The 22,632-nt window shown below is 36.4% G+C and overlaps 1 pseudogene; it reads right to left on the reverse strand.

Moving 5' to 3' along the window:
- Nucleotides 1–243: 243 nt before the first annotated feature.
- The window catches only part of LOC121417695, a 54,876-nt pseudogene continuing 32,487 nt past the window's right edge, over nt 244–22,632 (reverse strand).

Genomic DNA, 22,632 nt, shown 5'->3' on the forward strand with positions numbered 1-22,632 from the left:
ACTGAGACAGCGGATAATCCAAAGATTTGCACCGGACGAACAATTGCAAATATGTCTTCGTCCAGAGTCAAGAGATTCCTATGCCGTCCCGGTTTATCGGAGTTGTAGAAAATATCTCCGTAGGAAACATGGTAAATGCGAAAAGTCCATGTACTGTTTTGTTTGGGGAGCATCGTAAGCAGGGAAAGAGGGGGGGGGGGGGGGGTTTATGGAGTTACTGTTCGTTTTCCTCCTTTAACATGTTTAAAGTGTGAACAAGTCGGGGTTTAAGCCCTTAGCCCCCTCCCCTAGATCCACCAGTACAGCGCCCTCTGGGAGAACAGTGTGCGTCACTAATGAGGCTAGCCTGCATAAAGAAGGCGATAACCATAATAGTAATATTAATAGTATTTAATAAATAACTAAAGATAATGATAAGAACAACAATATACTCCTCTATTTCCTTACCGATTCGCTCGTGAAATGACGAAGAAACGCAAATGACTCGATGGAGAACTGGATCTCTTTGCGAGAGATGCGTTGTATGGTAACAGTATCGTCCTCAGGGCAGCTGAAGTGGATACGTTTGGTGGGGGTGAATTTGGGGGATAGAGAGAGGATGTGGATGAGTGAAAGAGAAAACACAAGAGCAGAAATGAGAAAATGTCAATAATGAAATTTGATATAAAAAATTGTCGTATCCAAACATAAATGCACGTACCAGATAGTCCAAAATCAAGTATCTGATCGTGATGTTCGTATCCGATCATTACCTAACCGTATACACAATTGGGACAATCCCACCGGACTATATTTGATATCTGAACGGGATACCAGGTCGTGGCGCCTGAAAATGACCATCCGTGACCCTATCCCATCCGAGCGCTTTAAATCGTATCCAATAGCATTACCTCGTAACTTCACACGTGAAATGTCAGTAAGTTGACAAAATTCCTGCGATCAGCTACGAAAGTACAATCGTGGCGTTAGTGGAGCGAATCGTGACAGTGGAAACTATTATAAAGTTAATTCTCACGGTTACGATTCGTGCCAAGATTAAAACGTTTTTTGTTTTATCGTGGGGGGTAATGGCAGTGCTCATATCAGATCAGTCGGAGCAATTGTACTGATATCATGGATAGTCATGATAGTGGAATGATTTCTGACGGTTCAAGTATATTTTGCGATCAGGTACTGTAGGCCAATTGTGGCGTTCGCAACGGCTCACACGACAGTTTTTCAATCTTTTCTACGATCAATACCGATTGCCAAGACCGACCTGATACGATCTGACACGATTATTACGATTAATCAACGAGTAAGAATGCTGCTTCAGTCGTGGCGTTACTCCTGACAGTGGGAACGAGGATTTTGAAGGTCAACAACTTACTTGTTGTCAATGAACTGATGTGAGAGGAGGTCGCCGGGATTCGGATAAGGAGTAGCAGTGCAGCTTCTCAAATAAATTTCTCTTCGTCGGTTTCCAATTCTCTCCGTGCTCGCCTTGAAGTAAAGTTTCTCTCCTAGAGGAGCCTGAACAGGGTAGCTGGAATACCTGGACGGAAAGGATATCAATGTGTATTTTTAACATTATCGGATGTTTCCCGTGCATGGCCCTGGGACGTGGAGTGCTGAAGCACCCCCAAGATTATCAAAGGGGGTGCTGTACTATAAATGTAACCAAAATGACCTATATTTTTTCACAGTAACTGTTTTTTTTTTTTGCTTGTCAAATGGAAATCACCACCCCTGGTCGGAAAAAAAAACATTCACAGGGCCCTGTTCATGTGGTGTTAAAACCATCCATTTTGAATTATCTATTTGATACACCTTTATCATTATCAAGATTTACGAAAAATATTACTAAATTCAATTTTAAGTGAGGCACTTTTTTTCCATTTGCGTAGACGAGAACCGGAGATTTGAATCCTGTAATGACAATTTTTGTTGTTTAGATACTACAATTTTTTGATTTGGCATCATTTCAATGCTCGAATCATATTACGTTTCATATTGCGTGCGTCTCCGACGTGTGTTCTGTGTGTTTCTGCGGGGGGGGGGGGGGGGTGGGTGAGGCCGCGGCGACACCCTTCAACTTTTCGGCCTTTTTATCTTTCCTACCAGCGATACGCGGAATTGGAATCCTTGAATTAGGTCCCGGGGGGGGGGGGTATCATAGTCATACTAACCCGTATGGGCTGGTGTAGGCGTTATCTCCATACAACATGAGGCTGTAGTTATACACCGCTATTGATCCATCCCATGTATCTTCAGCCGTCACTTCAATATCTGTATCCAGCGAAACGAAAATCACGTGATCCGCCCTACAGACGATGTGTATCAGAGACCCGCCTGACCGGGTAACCGAGTCGGATTGTCCGACTGTGTCCTGGATGATCCGGATATCGTTGGTTACCAAAGCACCGTTCCCTCTTTGCGGTTCCTTGTAAGAGAATTGTAATGATGATCATTATCTCAGGAGAGCAACAAGATTGAGGTGGAAAACGAGAAGGCCTATATGCTTCTAACTCCACTTCTTACCATCACGATGAAAATAATAATAATAATAATGAAAATAGTGATAATAATAATAGGCATCTAAAGAGCGCCATCTATCTAGAAACAATCTATTCCGAGATGCATTTATATCATTACCCCGGCTTTAGCTCGCGCTGCCTTCCAGCGCTCGTGCATTCAAGGAATTCATTCTGCCGGCTACCCTCTGAAAGGCGAGAGTCAGAGCCACTAGACCATCAAGACTCACCCGATTGATAAAGATAATTCTTGTATTATATTAACGATATGATAACTTCGTATTCTGAAATATAACACGACACGACATAATATTACCTCTTGCCCACTGTCATGCGGTCCATAATGATCGGCCTTTATAAGCTGTATAATACCTAGTTTCTAATGTAATGATTCGCACCACGATTTGATCGTATCAGATCAGTCGTGGAAATCGTAACGCCCCGTTCAAACTGTAAAGAAATCCGGTACGGTATATTGCCACGATTGGTTTTTCCAGAGCTGAGCGCCAAAAAAAAATACCGTTCAATCTTTTTACGATCAATACGGTCGCCACCGCTGATCTGATACGATTCGATAAAATCACTACGATTTCTTTACGAATAGGACTGCGGATTTAATCGTGACATCGTCATATGATATCAATACCATTTTCAACTTTTTAACATTTATGTATTAATTATTAACCATTATCATCATCTAATTTGTCATTCTTCTGCTACGGTCACATGGTATGAAATAGGTTTTTGTAAAGGTATTTGTGATAGCAGCATCAATTATTATTGTCTTTTTTCATACTGGCGGACTTAATTCCAAGCGGTAATATGAACTATGGTTTCATCCCTGCCACAAACCTGAATAGTATAACGACATGCATTTACGCCAATGGTTATTCATGATCATCATTATTACGTAGTTGTCACTGTCACGATTCACGCTGTGGTACTCGTGAGGTAATCGTATCAGATCGGTCGTGAAAATCGTAATGATCGTAAAACTGAATTGTTCAAAGTTTTTCGACTGGGACCACTTACGAAGGGCCAATCGTAGCATTCGTGACGAAAAGCAGTAGGAATGAGGTATCAAGAAAGAACTCACGATATTCGTGCCGCAGAATTGGTAGTCGGTGAGCATGACGAAATGGGTCGCGTTGTAGACACGAGCAATACATGCTGGCTCCCGGAAGTACACGTGCTTCGGATCCTCGTACGGAACCATCATTTTAAGGATAAATATCTCCATGTAGGATTCGTAGCAATGTGGGGCTGGTTTCCGGATGGTGGGCTTTTCAGGAGTCGCCTTATAATCTGCGATGAGAATGGAAAATACATGAATGGGCTTTCTCACCTGGTGGAGTTTCATAATGCTATCCGTAAGTTAAGGGTGTCACGCGCGTAAAACATTCTCAGAGACTTGTGTGTTAAAACTGCACTTTTGAAAAATTCATAACAAATAAACTTGTAATCAGAGGGTCGAATGTTTACTGCTATGGGATAGGATATTACATCTGACATATCTGACCAGAAAAGGGTATCGTAGCCAGCTCATTGTAAGAATAAATCTCCAATTATGAAGATAACTATGATGGGACCAAACGTATCAACTGAAACAGTAAAATAGCCCTTATTCTTCCGCCAGTCAAAAAATAGTTCCAAAATCATTGATATATCTTCTCAATTTAGGCAAAGGAACTTCAGTAGTTTCTATTTCTAGAATCATTGTTAGATTTTCAATTATATTCATACACTTTTGTCAATCAGCAATATCAAATTGAGAAAAAAAAATCGAATGGGTTGGGTCGAACGATTATCTTTAGCCTTCCTGATGTAATTAGGCTCATGGAACCTAAGAATGACTGCTTTTTCTTTCTTGTGGTAAATGATATTCACAATGACATTTTCGTTCATGTTGATTAAGCGCCTATATTGAAGGTTCATCAGTCGTTCTTAAAGTCGCTCTTTACTTACGGACAGTTTTATGAAACACCCACCAGCACATTAGCGATTGCGTGACATGTGAGAGTGGGAAAGATTTACACCTGTCGTTAATATGCCATTATTGTATTTATCTTCCATGGAAACCTTGGTTGTGATAGGGTACTGAACCATCAGGCTGCTACTATGGTAGTTGCCATGGTGATAAAGCTACAATTGATGTAAAAATCTTTATAAAAAAAAGAACGGCATTCAAATATTTGAACACACTCATCTGGATTTTTTTTAATAGACCATTTTATTTATTTAAAAAATCTATTTGCTTTGTGCTGCACTTGAGACGCAGCATTTTATTAATAAGCTGGTCATGAAGTTACCTACTACCCAAGTTATCTCAATGATTTATCTACAGGTGTAAATTAAAATGGTATTTGAATTATGGGCAAATCGTAAACGAATCCTGGAATTTCTCGGAATACAGCACATTATAAATAAATCAATTAATTAAATAGAATACTGCTAGAACGCTTGCGGGAGTGCTACTACATTGTATCTGTGCAATCTTATGACGGAAGTCTGACAAAATAACTTTGCACCAGATCCTCATTTTGCGAGCGTTTTATTGGCCCGTATTCTGAAGTCAGGTTTAACTTGCAGGTTTAAAGTTGTGGTTAAAGTATGGGAAGCCAAAAGTATCGAAATTCTTTTAACTTGTATGTTTTTTATGTTAACTGTGCTCTTTCCTGATTCGTCGATGGTGAAGACAATCCTCTTTTTATACTTCCTACACAATTATGAATGATTTGACAGCCGAATAAGCTGAAGCATATCTTTAGGGGAAGGCGGGGTAAGTTATGACATTTTTTGCATGTTAGAATTGATATGAGTAGTAATATTGTAGAAATAAGTACCCTCTCTTTAAATTTGATTCTTGGGAAATGTTTTTCACCTACATATAACTTTCTACCCCTACACCGAAAGTCATCGTGACCTTTAAAAAAACGATGTCAAATGGCTCAACTTGCCCGATATATGGAATAAGTTGTGCCACCTTCTGGGGTAAGTTGAGCCACAAAAACTATGTACAAAATGTAAGCGGGAAGAACAAGGATGTAAATTTTTCATTTTAAGTCTTTTTACTAGCTAATTCTCTATATATACTAACATCTTCGAAAAGTAAATGAACAGTCATGTAAGTTTGCTCATTTCTACCTGCATATCAATGGCTTTTTATATTTTTATTTTTTTTTATTATACATCACCATAAGAATTACCATGGCTCAACTTGCCCCATGTTGGTTTGGCTTGAATTACCCCAGTCCAAACTCATTGCGATATTTTCACATCCACACATTTCTTATGCATTCATCATGTAAAAGACTATGACAAGAATGAGAATTCATACCTGGACTAACAATATTGTTATTATTTCTATAATACAGTGCGTCCCAGAAAAAACGAAACCGAGATTTAGCGATCATTTATCATTACTTAATCATAAATAAAATAGACAAATGACCTACCAATTTAAAGCTTAGAATCTCCTCTTTCATCTGATGTTACTTAGATTATTTCTCATTCACGCATGAGTGAGCAAAAACAATTTGAAAAAGGGATACCAAAAACTCATTTGGCGGGGGGTATCTGGGTTTAAAAAAGAAAACCACATTTCTGAAAAATTCAATATCTCCTCTTTAATTTGATACCTAAATTGCAGAAAATAGTCAAGAAATAAAAAAGTTCTGGTCATTTGAAATAAGGCTTGAATTTCAATAATTTCATAAAATGAAGAGGTTCTCCAGGCTGGCTTTCAAACTCTCTCGACACTCTGTTTTGTTGACGATCAGCCATGCATTAAATCTTTTGTTCACCATACGAAAGCTTCTGTGAGAAACCGGTGGAAACACGTTTATCTCATGAAATTATGGAAATACAAGCCTTATTTCAAATGACCAGAACTTTTTTATTTCTTGACCATTTTCTGTAATTTAGGCACCAAATTAAAGAGCAGATATTGAAAAAACTATTGAACTTTTCAGAAATGTGATTTTCTTTTTGAAACCCAGATACCCCCCGCCAAATGAGTTTTTGGTATCCTTTCTTCAAATTGTTTTTGCTCACTCATGCGTGAATGAGAAATAACCTAAGTAATATCAGATGAAAGAGGAGATTCTCAGCTTTAAATTGATAGGTCATTTGTCTATTTTATTTATGATTAAGTTATGATAAATGATCGCTAAATCTCGGTTTCGTTTATTCTGGGACGCACTGTATATTTAAAGACGTGTTTTGGCAAAAAGCACTTATCTATTTTACATCATTTTTTTTACTTTTTTGGCTGAAATTTGTAATTTTCGCTCTAAAAAGTACTTTTTGTTTCAAAGGTGAAAACAAAGTGGTGGGGTTAAGGGTTATGCAATGGGTCATTAATACATGCCACCACCACAATGTCCGACACATTCGTTATTATCATGGGGGTGGTGGCTCAACTTGCCCCTATGCTCAACTTACCCCGCCTTCCCCTACTGTTCGTGATTATGTAATAATTGGCTGCCCATACTTAAACCACAACTTTAAACCTGAGTTTAAGTTAAACCCGACTTGAGAATACTGGCCATTAAGATTTGTCGTTGATTTTCATAAGTTACTGCTTATCATTGTATCATGTTGTATTGCATCTAAATGGGAAATAGCAAATAGGTCGTGAAAATCGCTTACAAGACAATGAACCACTTCTCAAATAATTGTGCATTGTATTTAACAATTTAATCTTCGTTTGTTAGAGTAAGCAAGGGCATGCTTGATCGATTGATTTGCATTGTTCTCAAGAACGTTGGATGTATTGGGAATGCCAGACCGGGAGCGTTTCATGAAACGAAAGGTGATTTTCAACTTACTAAAACTACGATCCAATTATATTCAAGTATTTCAGTAGATTGTAACTTTGTAACTAAAAGATCAATCAGTAATAATATCCTCCCATGTCATCAGACGTATGACAAACCGTTTTTGACCATGATCGTCTGGGGCCCATAACACAAAGCTTAGCGAAAGAACACTTGTGATTGGTTCCTAATCGGCATTTTGAACGAAACGCGCGTGAAACAATGATCTTGATTGGTCTATCGATTTAGTGACTGATTGCTTTGTGTTACGGACCCCAGATATCATTTGTATCAACTTAAGAAACAGGGTTGATGCAATGAAAAGATGGCTTGCCATAAATACGTTAGCGTGTACATAGCTACAGATGCATCGTCCAGGGAGGCGTTTCACAAGTTATACGGGGAGAATTAGGGTAGCGCTTAGATTCCCAATTGCGTGCGGTATAAAATGCGTATTGCACGTAACATCATGACGTGTGGGTCAGCATTCAAGCATGGCTCTAAGTCATACTTAAGTCAAAATTTAGTCATAATCTATGTGAAACAACCTCTGGTTTCACAGGCCCTTCCTGAAGATTCCCATTGCTACACTGTAAAAACTGCGGTCCGGGACTGCGGTGTTAAAACTGACACCAGTTTGTGTTAATAGAGGACCACACCTTGAGGTGTTAAAATTACACCCTAGATATTAAAGACAACACCAAAGAGTGTAAATGTAACAAGAAAAGGTGATGTAATAACGCCTGTAGGTGTAAAACTAACTTCACCAATTTAACACCGGTGTAAGGTGTGGTCCTCTATATACACCGGTTAACACCACAGTTTTTGCTGTGTACAGTAACACCAACAAAACCGAATATCCAGACCGACCGAAGTCGAAGTGAGCCATGGAGGTGGATCCACCGCTTTGAAGTGAACTCACCCCCGACGACCGTGAAATCCCACGATGCAGCTTCAGACGGCAGCCTGCACGCCTCTGTACCAGGTTCCCCGGCCAGCCCTTCGGGAAGTTCGATCCTGTAGGTCTGCTTTTCCTGCAGGCGTTCCTCGGGGATGGCGAAGACGATCTCGTTGTCGTAATATACCACTGCTTCATCGTATCCACCTCCGGCGGGTTCGACGGGAACGGTACGAAGATGCGATCCATCGGCCCGAAGTAACCGGATCTCACTCCCAGCAGTGGGTCGCTTGATCTAAAAACATATTTCGAATATAATTTTCGTATTAACATAGTCATTATGGAAATTATTTTCAATATTCAAAAAGTGATCTATTTCCTTTGTGTCCCTTTGCTTGTAAAACCAGTGCATCACCACCCCCCCCCCCAAAAAAAAAAATATTAGTAATAAAAAAATAACGTTAATTGATAGCACTGGAAAAAAAATCAAAATTATTTTTTCCTTGAAAAAATCAGTGGTTGTTTTTTTGGTATACATGTATGATAATATTTGCTAAGTATTACATGCATTTTGTATTAAATGACATAATGTGTGGAAAAAAAGATTAATAAAAATCTTTTCTTGAATCAAATCTTTTAACAAGTGGAATGCCTCTGGCCGTCTCACCTGCATCACGCAGTTCAACATAGCAGCAGTGCTGACTTTGAAAACTACTATAACTCGCATAAGATGTTCAGTGATACTTGGTTACTCTTATTTCCACGTTTTATGAACTAGACCAATACACTTACAGAGATAGGATGGTAATTCAACATATACCCCCAATGTGGCCAAAGTTCATTGACCTCACATGACCTTCGACCTTGATCATGTGACCTGAATCTTGCACAGGATATTCAGTGATACTTGATTACTCTTATGTCCAAGTTTAAAAAGTCAGATCAATAAACTTGCAAAGTTATGATGGTAATTCAACAGATACCCCCATTATGGCCAAAGTTCATTGACCTTTGACCTTGGTCATGTGAACTAAAATGTGCACAGGATGTTCAGTGATAAGTATAAGTATAAGGATATACCCAAATCGGCCAAAGTTCATTGACCCTAAATGACCTTTGACCTTGGTCATGTGACGTGAAACTCATGCAGGATGTTTGGTGATACTTGATTAAGCTTATGTCCAAGTTTAATGAACTAGGTCCATAAATTTCTTAAGTTATGATGACATTTCAAAACCTTAACCTCAGGTTAAGATTTCGATGTTGATTCCCCCAGCATGGTCTAAGTTCATTGACCCTAAATGACCTTTGACCTTGGTCATGTGACATGAAACTGTAATAGAATGTTTAGTAATACTTGATAACCTTATGGCCAAGTTTCATGAACTAGGTCCATATACTTTCTAAGTTATGATGTCATTTCAAAAACTTAACCTCAGGTTAAGATTTGATTTTGACGCCGCCGTCGGAAAAGCGGCGCATATAGTCTCACTCTGCTATGCAGGTGAGACAAAAACCGAAAAAAAAACGTTATCTTGATGTGAGTAAAAAGATTAAACAAACCTTCTTCGCTTTAAATTCGATTTTGATGGAAATCTCATTGTATTGAACTATTTCACTATTTATGTAAATAAAGGTGTTTTCGGAGACGCATTGACCCTCTGGATTTCCCGCGCATAACTTAAATATAATAAATGTGTGAAATTATACATGTACAACAGCAGAGTGCTTTGGCAACTCTTTTTTCTTTAAATAGTTTTTGAAACAATTGGATGAAGAGAACAATGGTAGTATAGGCGAAGCTTAAATCAAGGTTCGCCAGAGCTATCTGCCCTTTGGAAAAAATGGTGATGCCGAAAATAAGGCATGTCGGCTTTTTGAGTGCTCAAAACCCACCTACACCCAAAAGAAGGAAATTATAATTGGTAAAGTGTAGAATATTTGTCCATCTGACGGTCAATCGGAGCGGGATCGCACTAGCCACAAACCTGTCTCTGTCAGTCAATTTTTCCAAAGAGCAAATAGCTCTGGGAAGGCTTGATTTAAGCTTCGCCTGCCATTGTTCTCTTCATCAATTCTTTCACAATATATATATATACATATGTATCACTTACGCTCTTATCAAACCGGATCATGAAAACCGACTCGCTCTTGTGAATCTTCCGGCCAGAGCTGGGTCTGGAAGTAATTGGATCAGGAATCGGTCCGCTGATTGCTGTAGCATCTAAATAATGGAAGATAAATGAATTCTTCATTTGAATCACCATGATTTGTTGTATTTTGCGATGATCAATTGTGTGAAAATAAGGGTGCAGGCTGGTTTGAGCATGGGGAGGTGGAACTGAAGTGGTGTGACGGTGCAGAAGGGTTAAAAATGTAAAATCTTGAATCTGCTTGCCAGTGTCGGAACTTCTCTGCCTCAGCGGGAGGGTGCACGTGCACCCAGTGCACCCCCCCAGGTTACGCCCTTGGTGAAATTTTCGAATTTGTACAACGCCCATGGAAAAGTGTTTTCTAGATGGACCCCCCCCCCCCCCTCACAAAAAAGGAGAAAATTACGAAAAATAGACGCGTCTGCTCAAGAAATTAATTGTTAATACCTCTTTTCGCTTACCTCCCACAAGGAGACTAATACAAGTCATTTCTCCTTGGAAACTGCAAGATAAAAAAATATGGAGTCATTGTCAATTTAGTATTAATCGTTAAATGAATTATTAAATGGCGAGACGATACAGCCGTTTCAGTTCGTTTTATACAAATGGTACCATGAGTAAGTTTTAAGCACGTTTCTTTTCGAAGCGCTGAGGCGCAGATGGAGGACAACATGGGGTTTTTTGCTCCACGGCGCACGACAGATTCAAGAACATTAGAAAAGATATTTTAAAATGCCTTCATGAAAACGAATAATCAAAAAGTCATGGTCGAAAGTATGTAAATAAAAACAGCAACTTTGTCCTGGACTTTGGATGAACGACATAAAAATTGCATTTTTTGTCGGGTTTGAATCTTAAGACGATGTGCTGTCACGATCCACCAACCTTCGACAATGGCCCCTAAGCTGTCCATTGTGACTTGACAGGCCTTTTTAATAGATTCTGAATGTTGCAGAAAGCGTGTGCGAAGTGGTGCTAAAATACTATATTACACTTTAAAAGCTGCGGTGTTAAAACTGACACCAATTGGTGTAAATAGAGGACCACACCCTGAGGTGTTAAAATTACACCTTAGAGATTAAAGATAACACCAAAGAGTGTAAATGTAACAACAAAAGGTGCTGTAATAACACCCATAGGTGTAAAACTAACACCACCAATTTAACACCGGTGTAAAATAAGTGGTGTGGTCCTCTTTGTACACCGGTTAACACCATATCTTTTTGCTGTGTATCTTGAACTTGCCCATTTGAATCCTCCGGTTGGTAGCACAGGGTATTGGTCCGCCCTTCCTCACTCGATGGGGGTGTCCATGTTACAATGACATAGGACTCTTGAGGTCTCTCAGGGACATCCCTGATCTCGCTCTTGTGCATGCCAAGAAGACCAGTTGTCATAATCGACCGAATCCTGCATGGAACAGAAAGATTTTAAGTGACGATAGTTTAAGGTCTTATTTATCACATCGTCAAGTCGCTTCCTCCAGAGAAGAGAATTTAATAAGTCAAACGATTTTGTATGTACATCATGATCCGTATGCAAATAAGCTCACTGATGACGTCACTCATTCACTACTAATTTTTGTATTTTATCACATGAAATATTCAATATTCTCCTCATTGTCGTGTGAAACTAAGTTTTATTGCTCCCTGAGCTACTTTCGTTTTAACATTATATCGTTCAGCAAAGTTGTTCCTTATTTTCAAATCTGTGAATATTAAAATATTGTATAATTCAATCCATACCTTCCTTAAATTATATATAGTGGGTGAGGAATATCTCATATCTCAAAAAATGAAATAAACTGCTAACTAGAAATTTAGTTACGAATAGAGTAAGACTCGTACTTTCATTTTCCGCAAAAATCTCAAATCGATTTTTTTTTTAACCACAATTGACTGAAACGACGGTTCGGATGACCGCCGACGATTTATTCAGATAACTGTTTTTCTGAAAAATAAGCGGAACTTGAAAATGTCAAAACTTTTGACTTATTTTCCATTAAAGTATGATAACATTTTCAATGTTGTTGTTCTTTGCATTTTCTATTTGTTTCAATCAAATAAAGATTTTTCTGCGGTGGACCTGACCTTTAAGTAGTTCTACACTACAATTAATTCCATTTCACAGACTAATAACTCATCTTTACGGACTATTGTGTCCCACAAATCAAATTAGGCCGAACCCGAGGTACTCATTCAAAAGGATAGACAAGAAATAACCAATATGCTCTTGACTGTATTGTCCAGCCGAAAAATGGTAAATTGCCAATTCGTCCACTCATCACATGTCTACTTTCATTTAGTATAATGCCATTCCTTCCATCAACATTTGGTCTAACAACCATTTTGTCAAATAACCATGTCGTCGAATTACCATTTCGACTCTGACCATTTCGTCCCATAACCAGTTGGTCTAATATCCATGTTATTTTCTATTCATTTTGCAAAATCTAACATTTAATCCAATTAGACCAAATGGTATATGGACTAACTGGCTATTGGACGAACTGGTTATTAGACGGAATGGCATTAGAATAAATGGAAGTAGACAATGTGGTGAGTGGACGAACTTATGGTAGACGAAATGATAGTCGACGAGTTGAAAATTGGACGAATTGGCATTAGACGAATTGGAAATAAAGTGAAAAAAAATTGTCAAATCAACTGATTTAATGGTGAGAATATACCAGAATTCGGGTTGATATCTGGCAATTTTTATGTGTCCCAGACAGACTCACTTACAAATCGGTAGATTTGATCGATCTTTGGTCACGATACCAAATATAGCTACACGATTTTTTTTATAATGCCAATGAACGTAGAGGGCGGCAACGCCGACAAAGTGTGACGCCCTCTACGGTGGTTTGATCATACCTTGATCCAGGAGTTACCGCCCGAGCAGTGAGCGTGATGCTGAAATCTTCACCAACTGGTCGCATCAGACAATCCGGTAAGGAGGAGACGATCTCCGGCTTCGGGCATGACCGCTTGCCCACAATCCTCAGCATGAATTGGAAGGGCACGCTGCTAAGAACTTCGCCCTTTCTGTTGAAGTCCTCAAACATGATGGGCACTCCGTACCAACCCACTGTCGAACGTCTAGGATTAACCGACAGCTGGCATCCTGCCGCGGTGTTCTGTAAAGGTGACAACGTTGATCGCACAGAAAATTGAACATTTTAATCAAATGTGAGATTTGAAACTTGGTTTAATCTTTGTGGATATCAAGAAGTCCGCCTTTTTTAAGTTTTATGATACAGTCAACGCGGATATTTACGTGAAGATAAGTTGTGGTAATTCGTTTTTCAAGAGAAACTATCGGGTCACTTCTATGTATAGCTGTTATTTTTTTTTCATACTGTGTATTTTACGTGTCATCAGCTACTTGAGGCAAACCGCATGATGAATAATTCATCTCGACTATCTTCCGCTATTTGCTGTTGAGGTACCACTTGCAACATCCTGTGTTTGCTTTCATAACATCGAATGAAATCGATCCATTAAGCACCTAGCAAATGAGTTAGATTTACAAAAAAAAAACTACCCGAAAAGTAAAACGTAAGTTGATAGTTCCATAAATATGTTATATTTTAAAGCATTAGGGATAATATTTATCAATATCATTATTATTTCATTATTTTTTTGTATCACGTAATTGTTTATATCATCATTATTGTTGTTATGATTTATACTTTTATTCATTTTCCATTTTTTTTGGTTTAATCTTTATTTATTTATTCATTTATTTGTTTGTTTATTCATTTATTTATTAATCTTGGCGATTTCACAGAATCGCATTACTTCATATAAATCACATACCTCAAGTGACCAATCTATTTGTGATGACGTGCCCCCGCAGTTTGTTTCGCATTCTCCCTTACGTAATTGCACCCATCGGCAGCGTACTTCATCACCATCGCTATCAATAGCTATAAACAAACAGACAAACAACAAAACAGAATTAGTATATATATATATATATATATATATATATATATATATATATATATATATATATATACATATATATATATATATACATATATATATATATATATATATATATATATATATATATATATACATATACGATGAAATAACGAAGTATGTCCCCCGTCACGGAAAGTAAATAATATCAAAGTAAATGAAGAATAGTCAAAGAATATGCATATACATATCTATATGTATATATATATGTATGTATAAGTATATGAATGATTAAGTAAACTTGATGCGGTAATATTAATGAAATAATAGATAAATATCTATAGTCAGTGGCATACCCGGAATGGTTATGTTTGTCCTCCGACAACCCTTGCTTAGGATCTTCACTGGTGTGCCAGTAACTTGAGGTGGGTTATTGATAGCGTTTGTATCCTCTCTGGGGACGAGGTTGACTGTCATTCGAAAAGTCCAGTACTTAGGAGGAACGTAATTCACCATGTCGACCCAGCAACAGTCTGACCATCTATACAGTAGAAATACAATTACGTATTTTAGCACCCACACAGTAAAAACTGCGGTGTTAAAACTGACACCAATTGGTGTTAACAGAGGACCACACCCTGAGGTGTTAAAATTACACCCTAGAGATTAAATGTATTGTAAATGTAACAACAAAAGGTGTTGTAATAACACCTATTCAATTCAATTCAATTCTTTTTTTTATTTCATTTCCATTCAAAACATAATACAAAGTAATATAAAACAATACAAATCAAATACAATTTTACAGAAGGGCATTCTTACTTCGTAAAAAAACAGTATAATATAGAGCATAAATGGATATGGAAATGAGGGGGATCCACTTAAAAGCAAAGCTTGTAAAATTGTGGATCCCCCTTGGAAAAGAAGAAATTATAGTCGACTTACTATATGCGTACATGCATGTATTACAGGAAAGAAAAAGAGAAAAAGAAATCATATTGACGGAAACATAAAAACTGAACAAATGCAAAGCTTTTCACACAAAGAGGTCTTCGTTGCAAAGGATATGTTGCGCAAGACAGGAAAAAAACAGAGAGAGGTGATGACAAGACGTAGAAGACAAGACAAAACAAGAGACAGGACAGTACAAGACAACTAGTTTTTTAAAAAGGAGTAAAACTAAGAATGGGAAAGGGCTGACCATGAACCAGCTTGATCTGGTGAAATAACAAAGGATATGACTGGACAATATAGATGAAAAAAGATAAAATAAAAGTGAAAAATGTAAGGATTATAATCAAGATAATGAAATGTTAGTTCCGTTGAGAAGAATTATAGGAATTAAGCAGGATACGTTTGAATGAATTCAAGGAGACACTGTCTTTAACATTATTAGCGAGTGAGTTCCAGAATTTAGGACCGTTGAATAGGAATGTATTTTTGGCCAGTAAAGTGGGATGTGAAGTTCGTCAGAGTGTCTCGTGGGGTAGTTATGATAAAATTGATTTTTAGGGAACATGGCATCAAAAATATGGGGAAGTGCATTATTATTATAACTATACATGAAGTGCCCTAACTGTAGTAAATACAGGTCTTTGACTTTCAACAGTTTACTTTCTAGAAAAAGTGGGTCCGTATGAGAACGGAAACATGTACTATGAATAATACGAAGTGCTTTCTTTTGCAAAAGCAACAATTTATCTAATAAATATTGATGGGTATCACCCCAAATAAGAATCCCATAGTTCAAATAAGGCAAGATTAAGGATGAGTAGAGCATGATTAATGATGTGGAGGGAATGCAAAATTTTAGCCTATTAATAATACCAATATTTCGTGAAATTATTTTGGATATATTTTCAATATGATTTTTCCAAGAAAGTTTACTGTCAACTGTTATTCCAAGAAATTTGGTGTAAGGTACCATTTCTAATGGGGTATTATCAAATATAATGTTCATCGGTAACTTGTCTATGGAATTACTAAATAACATGTATTTTGTTTTGTTAAGGTTCAAAGATAATCGATTGGCTCTTATCCACTCAGTAACATTAATAAGTTCAGAATTAATAACATCAACTAAAGTTTGTGGATTCTGATGAGAAAAAAATAAGGTCGAATCATCTGCAAACAAGATAAGGGATAATATTTTGGATGATCTACAGAAATCATTTATATAAATTGTGAAAAGAAGTGGGCCCAATAAGCTACCCTGGGGGACTCCACAGTTAACATATTTCAAATTGGAGTTATGATCTTTAACAAACACGTATTGTTGTCTGTTAAGTAGGTAGCTCCTGAACCACTCCAAGGCCTTCCCTCGCACACCATAGTGAGATACCATGCGCGACCATTGGGTCCCGGAAAGTACCCTAAACAAGTATTTTCCTTATTCTGAAATTGCACCCTTATGAGGTATAGGTGTGTGAAACCCTACCCTTAACAAGTATTGGAAACAAAACGATACCCTTGGCAAGTATATTCTCGAATTGAATCCCAAAACGAGAACAGCGATATTTTAATTGTTATACATGCTATATATGTCACGAACTTCGGTCGTCGGTTTTATCTTTACCTAGATCATGCATATCATCGGGTTAAAAGTTCGGCCCTACCTCCCACATGCGCAAATCGGACTCTAAACACTTAGTGTTGACTGTTGGGACAAAACGTACATCCTTATTAAAACATTTTAGTCTTTTTTATATCCTTGAAAATTTGACACGTAGCTTTCCTAATAAAACAGTTACTTTTTTATTATTTGGTTGTTTTTGACACTCCTAAGACGTTACGTACGTACGTAACGTGCGCTATCTTGGAAAAAAAACATGCTTTTACTTTTCTTTTTTTTTGGTCGCGCATGGTATCAACTCTTCAATGACAATGGAGAAGAATAGGGGTCATTGTCGACATTTGGTGGCCGGGTTGTGACATTGTCTTCACATTCAGACCGGACAAAGAAATTGAAAATACATGTATATCGTTTGTCCAGAGTCCAGGAAGACACAGCGGGTTTGATTCACCAATTGAAAGAAATTAATCAAATGAAGGAGATTTTTTTTCATTCCATAGAACATTAATGTATACTAAGTGATCCCGTTTATTTTTTAGATTATTATTTTTTTCGTTTTTTAATTTTTATCTTGAATTGCTTTTGAAGTTTTCAATTGGAATTTGCTATTTCCCGACACAAGCTTGAAAATCACTTTGGAAAACCGACAATTTCAAAGGCAATTTCATTTCAAGCAGTTCATACACCCCCACGTGTCAAATGATATAAACATACAACAAAAATGAGATATGAAAATTGAAGTTAATTGGCAATAGCTTGATTACACATAATGTCGAAAACATGAGAATGAGAAACCAAATATTTTGATCTTGCAGAAAATCTAGGTCCGCCGTGATTAAAAACAATATTTAAGTCATCAAATCAAAACTAAGACTGGATATATCACATTCTTGACCATTACTGTATATACTCTATATACATTACATTAAAAAAGACAATAAAACTTAAAACTAAAAAAAATAAAACTATCAGTTCATGATTATGTGTCTTGATAATAATGAATAGTAAGATCAGTAATAATTATAATAACAATAATAAGACTAATAGTAATGATGATGATGATAATGATTAATAATAAACAGGATTTATAGTGCGCCAGATTCAGTCCGCAGAGTGCCCAAGGCGCATTTAAAGAAGCGAGAGGGAGAGAGGGAAAAAAGAAGTATTGCTATGCTATTCAGTGTACATTTGTGTAAATATGGACAATAATGCCGAATGTTGAGGTTGAACTTACCGAATTATGAACTGCTTAACGTCGGATACTAGATTGAGGATCTGTGTGTTACCTCCCATTATCCAGCTGTTCATCATATCACCCGGGTAGTCTGCTGCCTCATGTCTATACAAATATGATAAAAATTTGTTAAATATACATTTAATCATAAATATATATATAAATATGAATGAATAAACGAAATGAATACATACATAATTTCATATATATATAAAAAAAAATATGCTGAAGATAATGCAATGCCAATATAGTTTTTATTGTTCTTTACCCGAATTTTCGACGGACCTCCGTCTTCTTCAGGAGTATATACAATGTGATATCATTGAATACAATACTATATTGGCATTGAAAGCATTATCTTCAGCATATTTTGTTACCATTAGAGAAGCCAATACGTGAAACTTTAAGATATTTATATATACATATATATATATATATATATATACATTTATATATATATATATATATAATTATGTATGTATTCGTTTCGTTCATTTCCATTTTCAACATTTACATTTTTATCGCACGTTTCGATATACACGTACATAAGCAATAAAACACATAGCAAATTTCTACCTGCAGAAAAAAGTCATGATTAATAAAGAAGGCTGGTAAAATAATGGAGCTTGTAAGGTACAGTCTCCTAATAAAAATATTCATTTTTCTTTATAAGTACACCCCCTCCCCCGACAACGTGAGCATAAGACCATGTAAAAGCAACATTTAGGGAAATAATTAAAATGGAAACAGAAAATGATAAAGAGAATAAATTTCATATATACATTCAATATTGTGAAAGAAATTAGATGGGGATAGAAAATATCCTCCCTTGAAAATTTGGTGAGGCCAAAAATATGTCTCTGCCTGGAATTATTAGATTTTAACGTAATTTCTTCATGTCCAGAAAATGTCGACCACAAAAACCACACTGTCTGGATATCCGTCCGGTGGGGCGGGCACATGCAACGAAATGCTCAATCTGAACTGTCTTATTAATTGTGATTACAGAGCAAATTCCTTTGTGAAAGTTTTAATACACTAAATCCTTCGACTGAAATTTTCTTTGGTTTTCAGTCAAGGCCGTGTTTATGCTTCCACTTTACAGGCCAGAATCAGCGTTTCCAAACGTGGTTAGTCGAAAACACGGTTGCGTCCATGCTTACTTTCATTTAAACGCTGTTTCAAAACGCCGATCGTAAACTCACAAAAAGGTGCGTTTGTAAACGTCGTTTGACCAGAATCAGGCTTTCTGGGGAAGCATAAACAGAACCACGATCGTAAACGTACATGCTTCCGGTGAGATGAAAATCCGCGGGCAAATACAGTCGTATTGCTCCATGTTATCTCTACGTAATAACAACAATCGGAAAAAAAACTTTCGAAAAAAGGCGCGCCCAATTTGACCTCGCTTTACGATTCGAAGCCAGCTGGAGATCATGATTTGCTCTGAAAAGTGAAGCATAAACAGCACTCCCAGAACTACGTTTACGATCGGCGTTTTGAATCAACGTTTGAAATCGCTGATTCTGTCCTCGCAATGGAAGCATAAACACAGTACTGTTACCTCTCTAGACAGAAGTATGATGTTCGGATCTCATTCACAAAGTCCAGTCTATCTCCCCCATTAACGGATAAGGCCTTTATTAATTTGTCATCCCCCTCAACCTCAGCTTGGGATAGAGTTTTCTCCCGGGTGCAGTCATTGTCTCCTTCAATGGTGTCGATTTGGTAGGCGAGCTTGTATTCAATTTCCGCTTTCATTTCGTTCTAAAAAAAGAAATTAAAAAAGCAATGATAATAATAGAAATGATCATGATAATAATGATATAATGATGAAAAGATGCTGATTATCATTAATAAGAATGATAATGACAATGACCATAACAGAAAAGCTATAGATATGATTTGGTTTTTTTATTTGATTTGAATTCATTTTCCACTCTTGTTTTAATTTACAATTCTTAGTAATACCTACATAATCAACAGAGAATAATTGTAATTATAATTCCTAATAACACATACATGATAAACAAACAAAATTATTACAATGTAAATTTGAAAATGTGAATATGTATACAACATTAACAAAGTATTCAATACCCATACAAGTACAATAAGATGTTTCTCCGACAAAATCCAAAAAAAAGTTGCGGAACCTAAATTAAAAGCAGGACTTGTATATCTTAGATCCCTATAAATACGAGTAGTATCACGATAACTGTCTTTCACGTGGTAAAACATAGAATAAACCCATCACTGTTTGAACTGACTACATAAATTCAACATAAATAAATTCAACAAATGCACAGTGGGCAAAAGTACAATGAAAAGCTAAAAGGAGTAAAGAAAAGGGATAGGGGGGGGGGATAAAAATAGTCAGTCAATGTTGAGGTGAAGTGTATTTGGGAAGCAATATGTTTTTCATTATTTGTTTAAATGCTTGCAATCTTTGAGGTAACTTTAGGCTGCAATTTCAGAGTTTAGTGCCCATAAACGCAAATTTTCTATTTGCAAAACTGTTTTCTTATCAATGGAATATGAAAAAGAGTCTGAATGTATTGTTGGGTACTTATGTATGGATCTGTTAGTGATCTGTTTAGTGAATAAATTTGGAAAACAAATATTTGGCAATTCTTTCTGTTGTATTTAATTATGAATTGTAAATAAAAAAAGATCGTCGACTTCCAAAATTGTATTGGCATAGAAAATGTGATTAGTGTGAGAAGAAAAACTTTCTTTTGAAATAATACGAACAATTTTTTTAGCAAGTAAAGTCTGTCAAGATAAACTTTGGAAGCGTTTCCCCCAAACAAGGAAACCTTTATTAAGGTAAGGTATATATAAAGTCAAGTGAGTTGATGATGGGAAATAGCAAATGTTTGTTAATCGTTCCGATATTTCTGGAAAAAAAAGTTTTGCATACGCTGTCAATGTGAACTTTCCAAAGATAATTTTTGATCTTTAGTAATTTCCAAAATTTTAGGAGAGGTGACTTTCTCAATAATGGTGTCGCCAATGATTAAGTCGCTGGGAATATTGCAAATAGAATTGCTAAATAACATATATTGATTGACAATTCGTTTGATCTGATCCATTGTCTAAATAGTCATTAGTTCCTTATTAGCAGTTCTGAGAAGATGATTCTACATATTGATAAGGATCCGATAGCCGAGGAAATAATGCCTCTGTATAGGCCTTACACAGTAAAAACGCTGTTTAAGATTTTATACAACGCTGTTTACTATATGAACCTTACTGTAGTTGTTCAACAGTTTAAACAATCATGTTAAATTTACTGAAGATTAGATATTGAAAATCAAACTTTGTTGTTTAAGATTTAAACACTTGTTTAAACTGTTTAAACAATTAATGTAAGGTTCATATAGTAAACAGCGTTGTATGAAAAATTTAAACAGTGTTTTTACTGTGTAATAATGATATTTGTAACTGTCATTTTTCATCCCCATCGTCTTCATCGTCATTATCATGATCAAAATCGTTTTTATCGTTAACCAATAATAAGATACAATGGTCAGGGTTTTATATGTATCACGTATTCAGTGCCTAGAGCATTGAGATAATAATAATAATAATAATAATAATAATAATAGGCATTTGTATAGCGCCATCTATCTAGAAATATTCTATTCCGAGGCGCGTTGTTATTATTATTATTACCCCGGCTTTAGCTCGAGCTGCCTCTCAGCGCTCATGCATTCAAGGAATTAATCCTGCCGGGTACCCATTCACCTCACCTGGGTCGAGTGCAGCACAATGTGGATAAATTTCTTGCTGAAAAAAATTACGCCATGGCTGGGATTCGAACCCAGAACTGCGAATAATGTGAATGCAAAGGAAATCGAGCTATTTTAAAAGAAAATGCATTCAAGAAAAATGCACTGTTAACTGAAGCGTTACTCCGAGCTGAAAACAGTTATATTTATAAAAAAAATGGGGTAAAATTCACCAGGCAAAATGGTCAAAATGTCATCAAAATCTGAAAAGAAATAATGAAATTTTTTAATTAAAAAAAATTAGAAATATTTCATTAAATAATTATATACACGTCGTCATGAATATTCATTAGTTAGCCAAATGAAGTCCAATTCCCACCTCCCCTTTTTTATATTATTACAAGAAACCATAAGTGATTGATATTTTCATGCACGTGTGTTTATGACTAGAGTTATAATGAAATAAATTACAGCAAGGAATATCTTGTGCATTATGAAAGTTTTCATTCCATAATACTAGGTCTTTGAGGGGAATATTTGAATAAACATAACTACATGTAATGAACACAAAAAAACGAACATATAAGGATATGTATGCTCATTGACTATTCATGAAGACATGCACAGGACCTGCACAGAACTGTTTCACCGAAATATAGAAAATCTTTAAAATGTCATGACTTTGCTATTCCTTGTCCGATTTGGATCAAATTTTCAGTGTTTTGTTTGTCTGATTTTTGTTTATTTGTTTAAATCATATCATTTTTTCAGCCTGGAGTACC

Source organism: Lytechinus variegatus, chromosome 6 (assembly GCF_018143015.1).
Source record: "Lytechinus variegatus isolate NC3 chromosome 6, Lvar_3.0, whole genome shotgun sequence".
Taxonomy (NCBI): Eukaryota; Metazoa; Echinodermata; class Echinoidea; order Temnopleuroida; family Toxopneustidae; genus Lytechinus; species Lytechinus variegatus.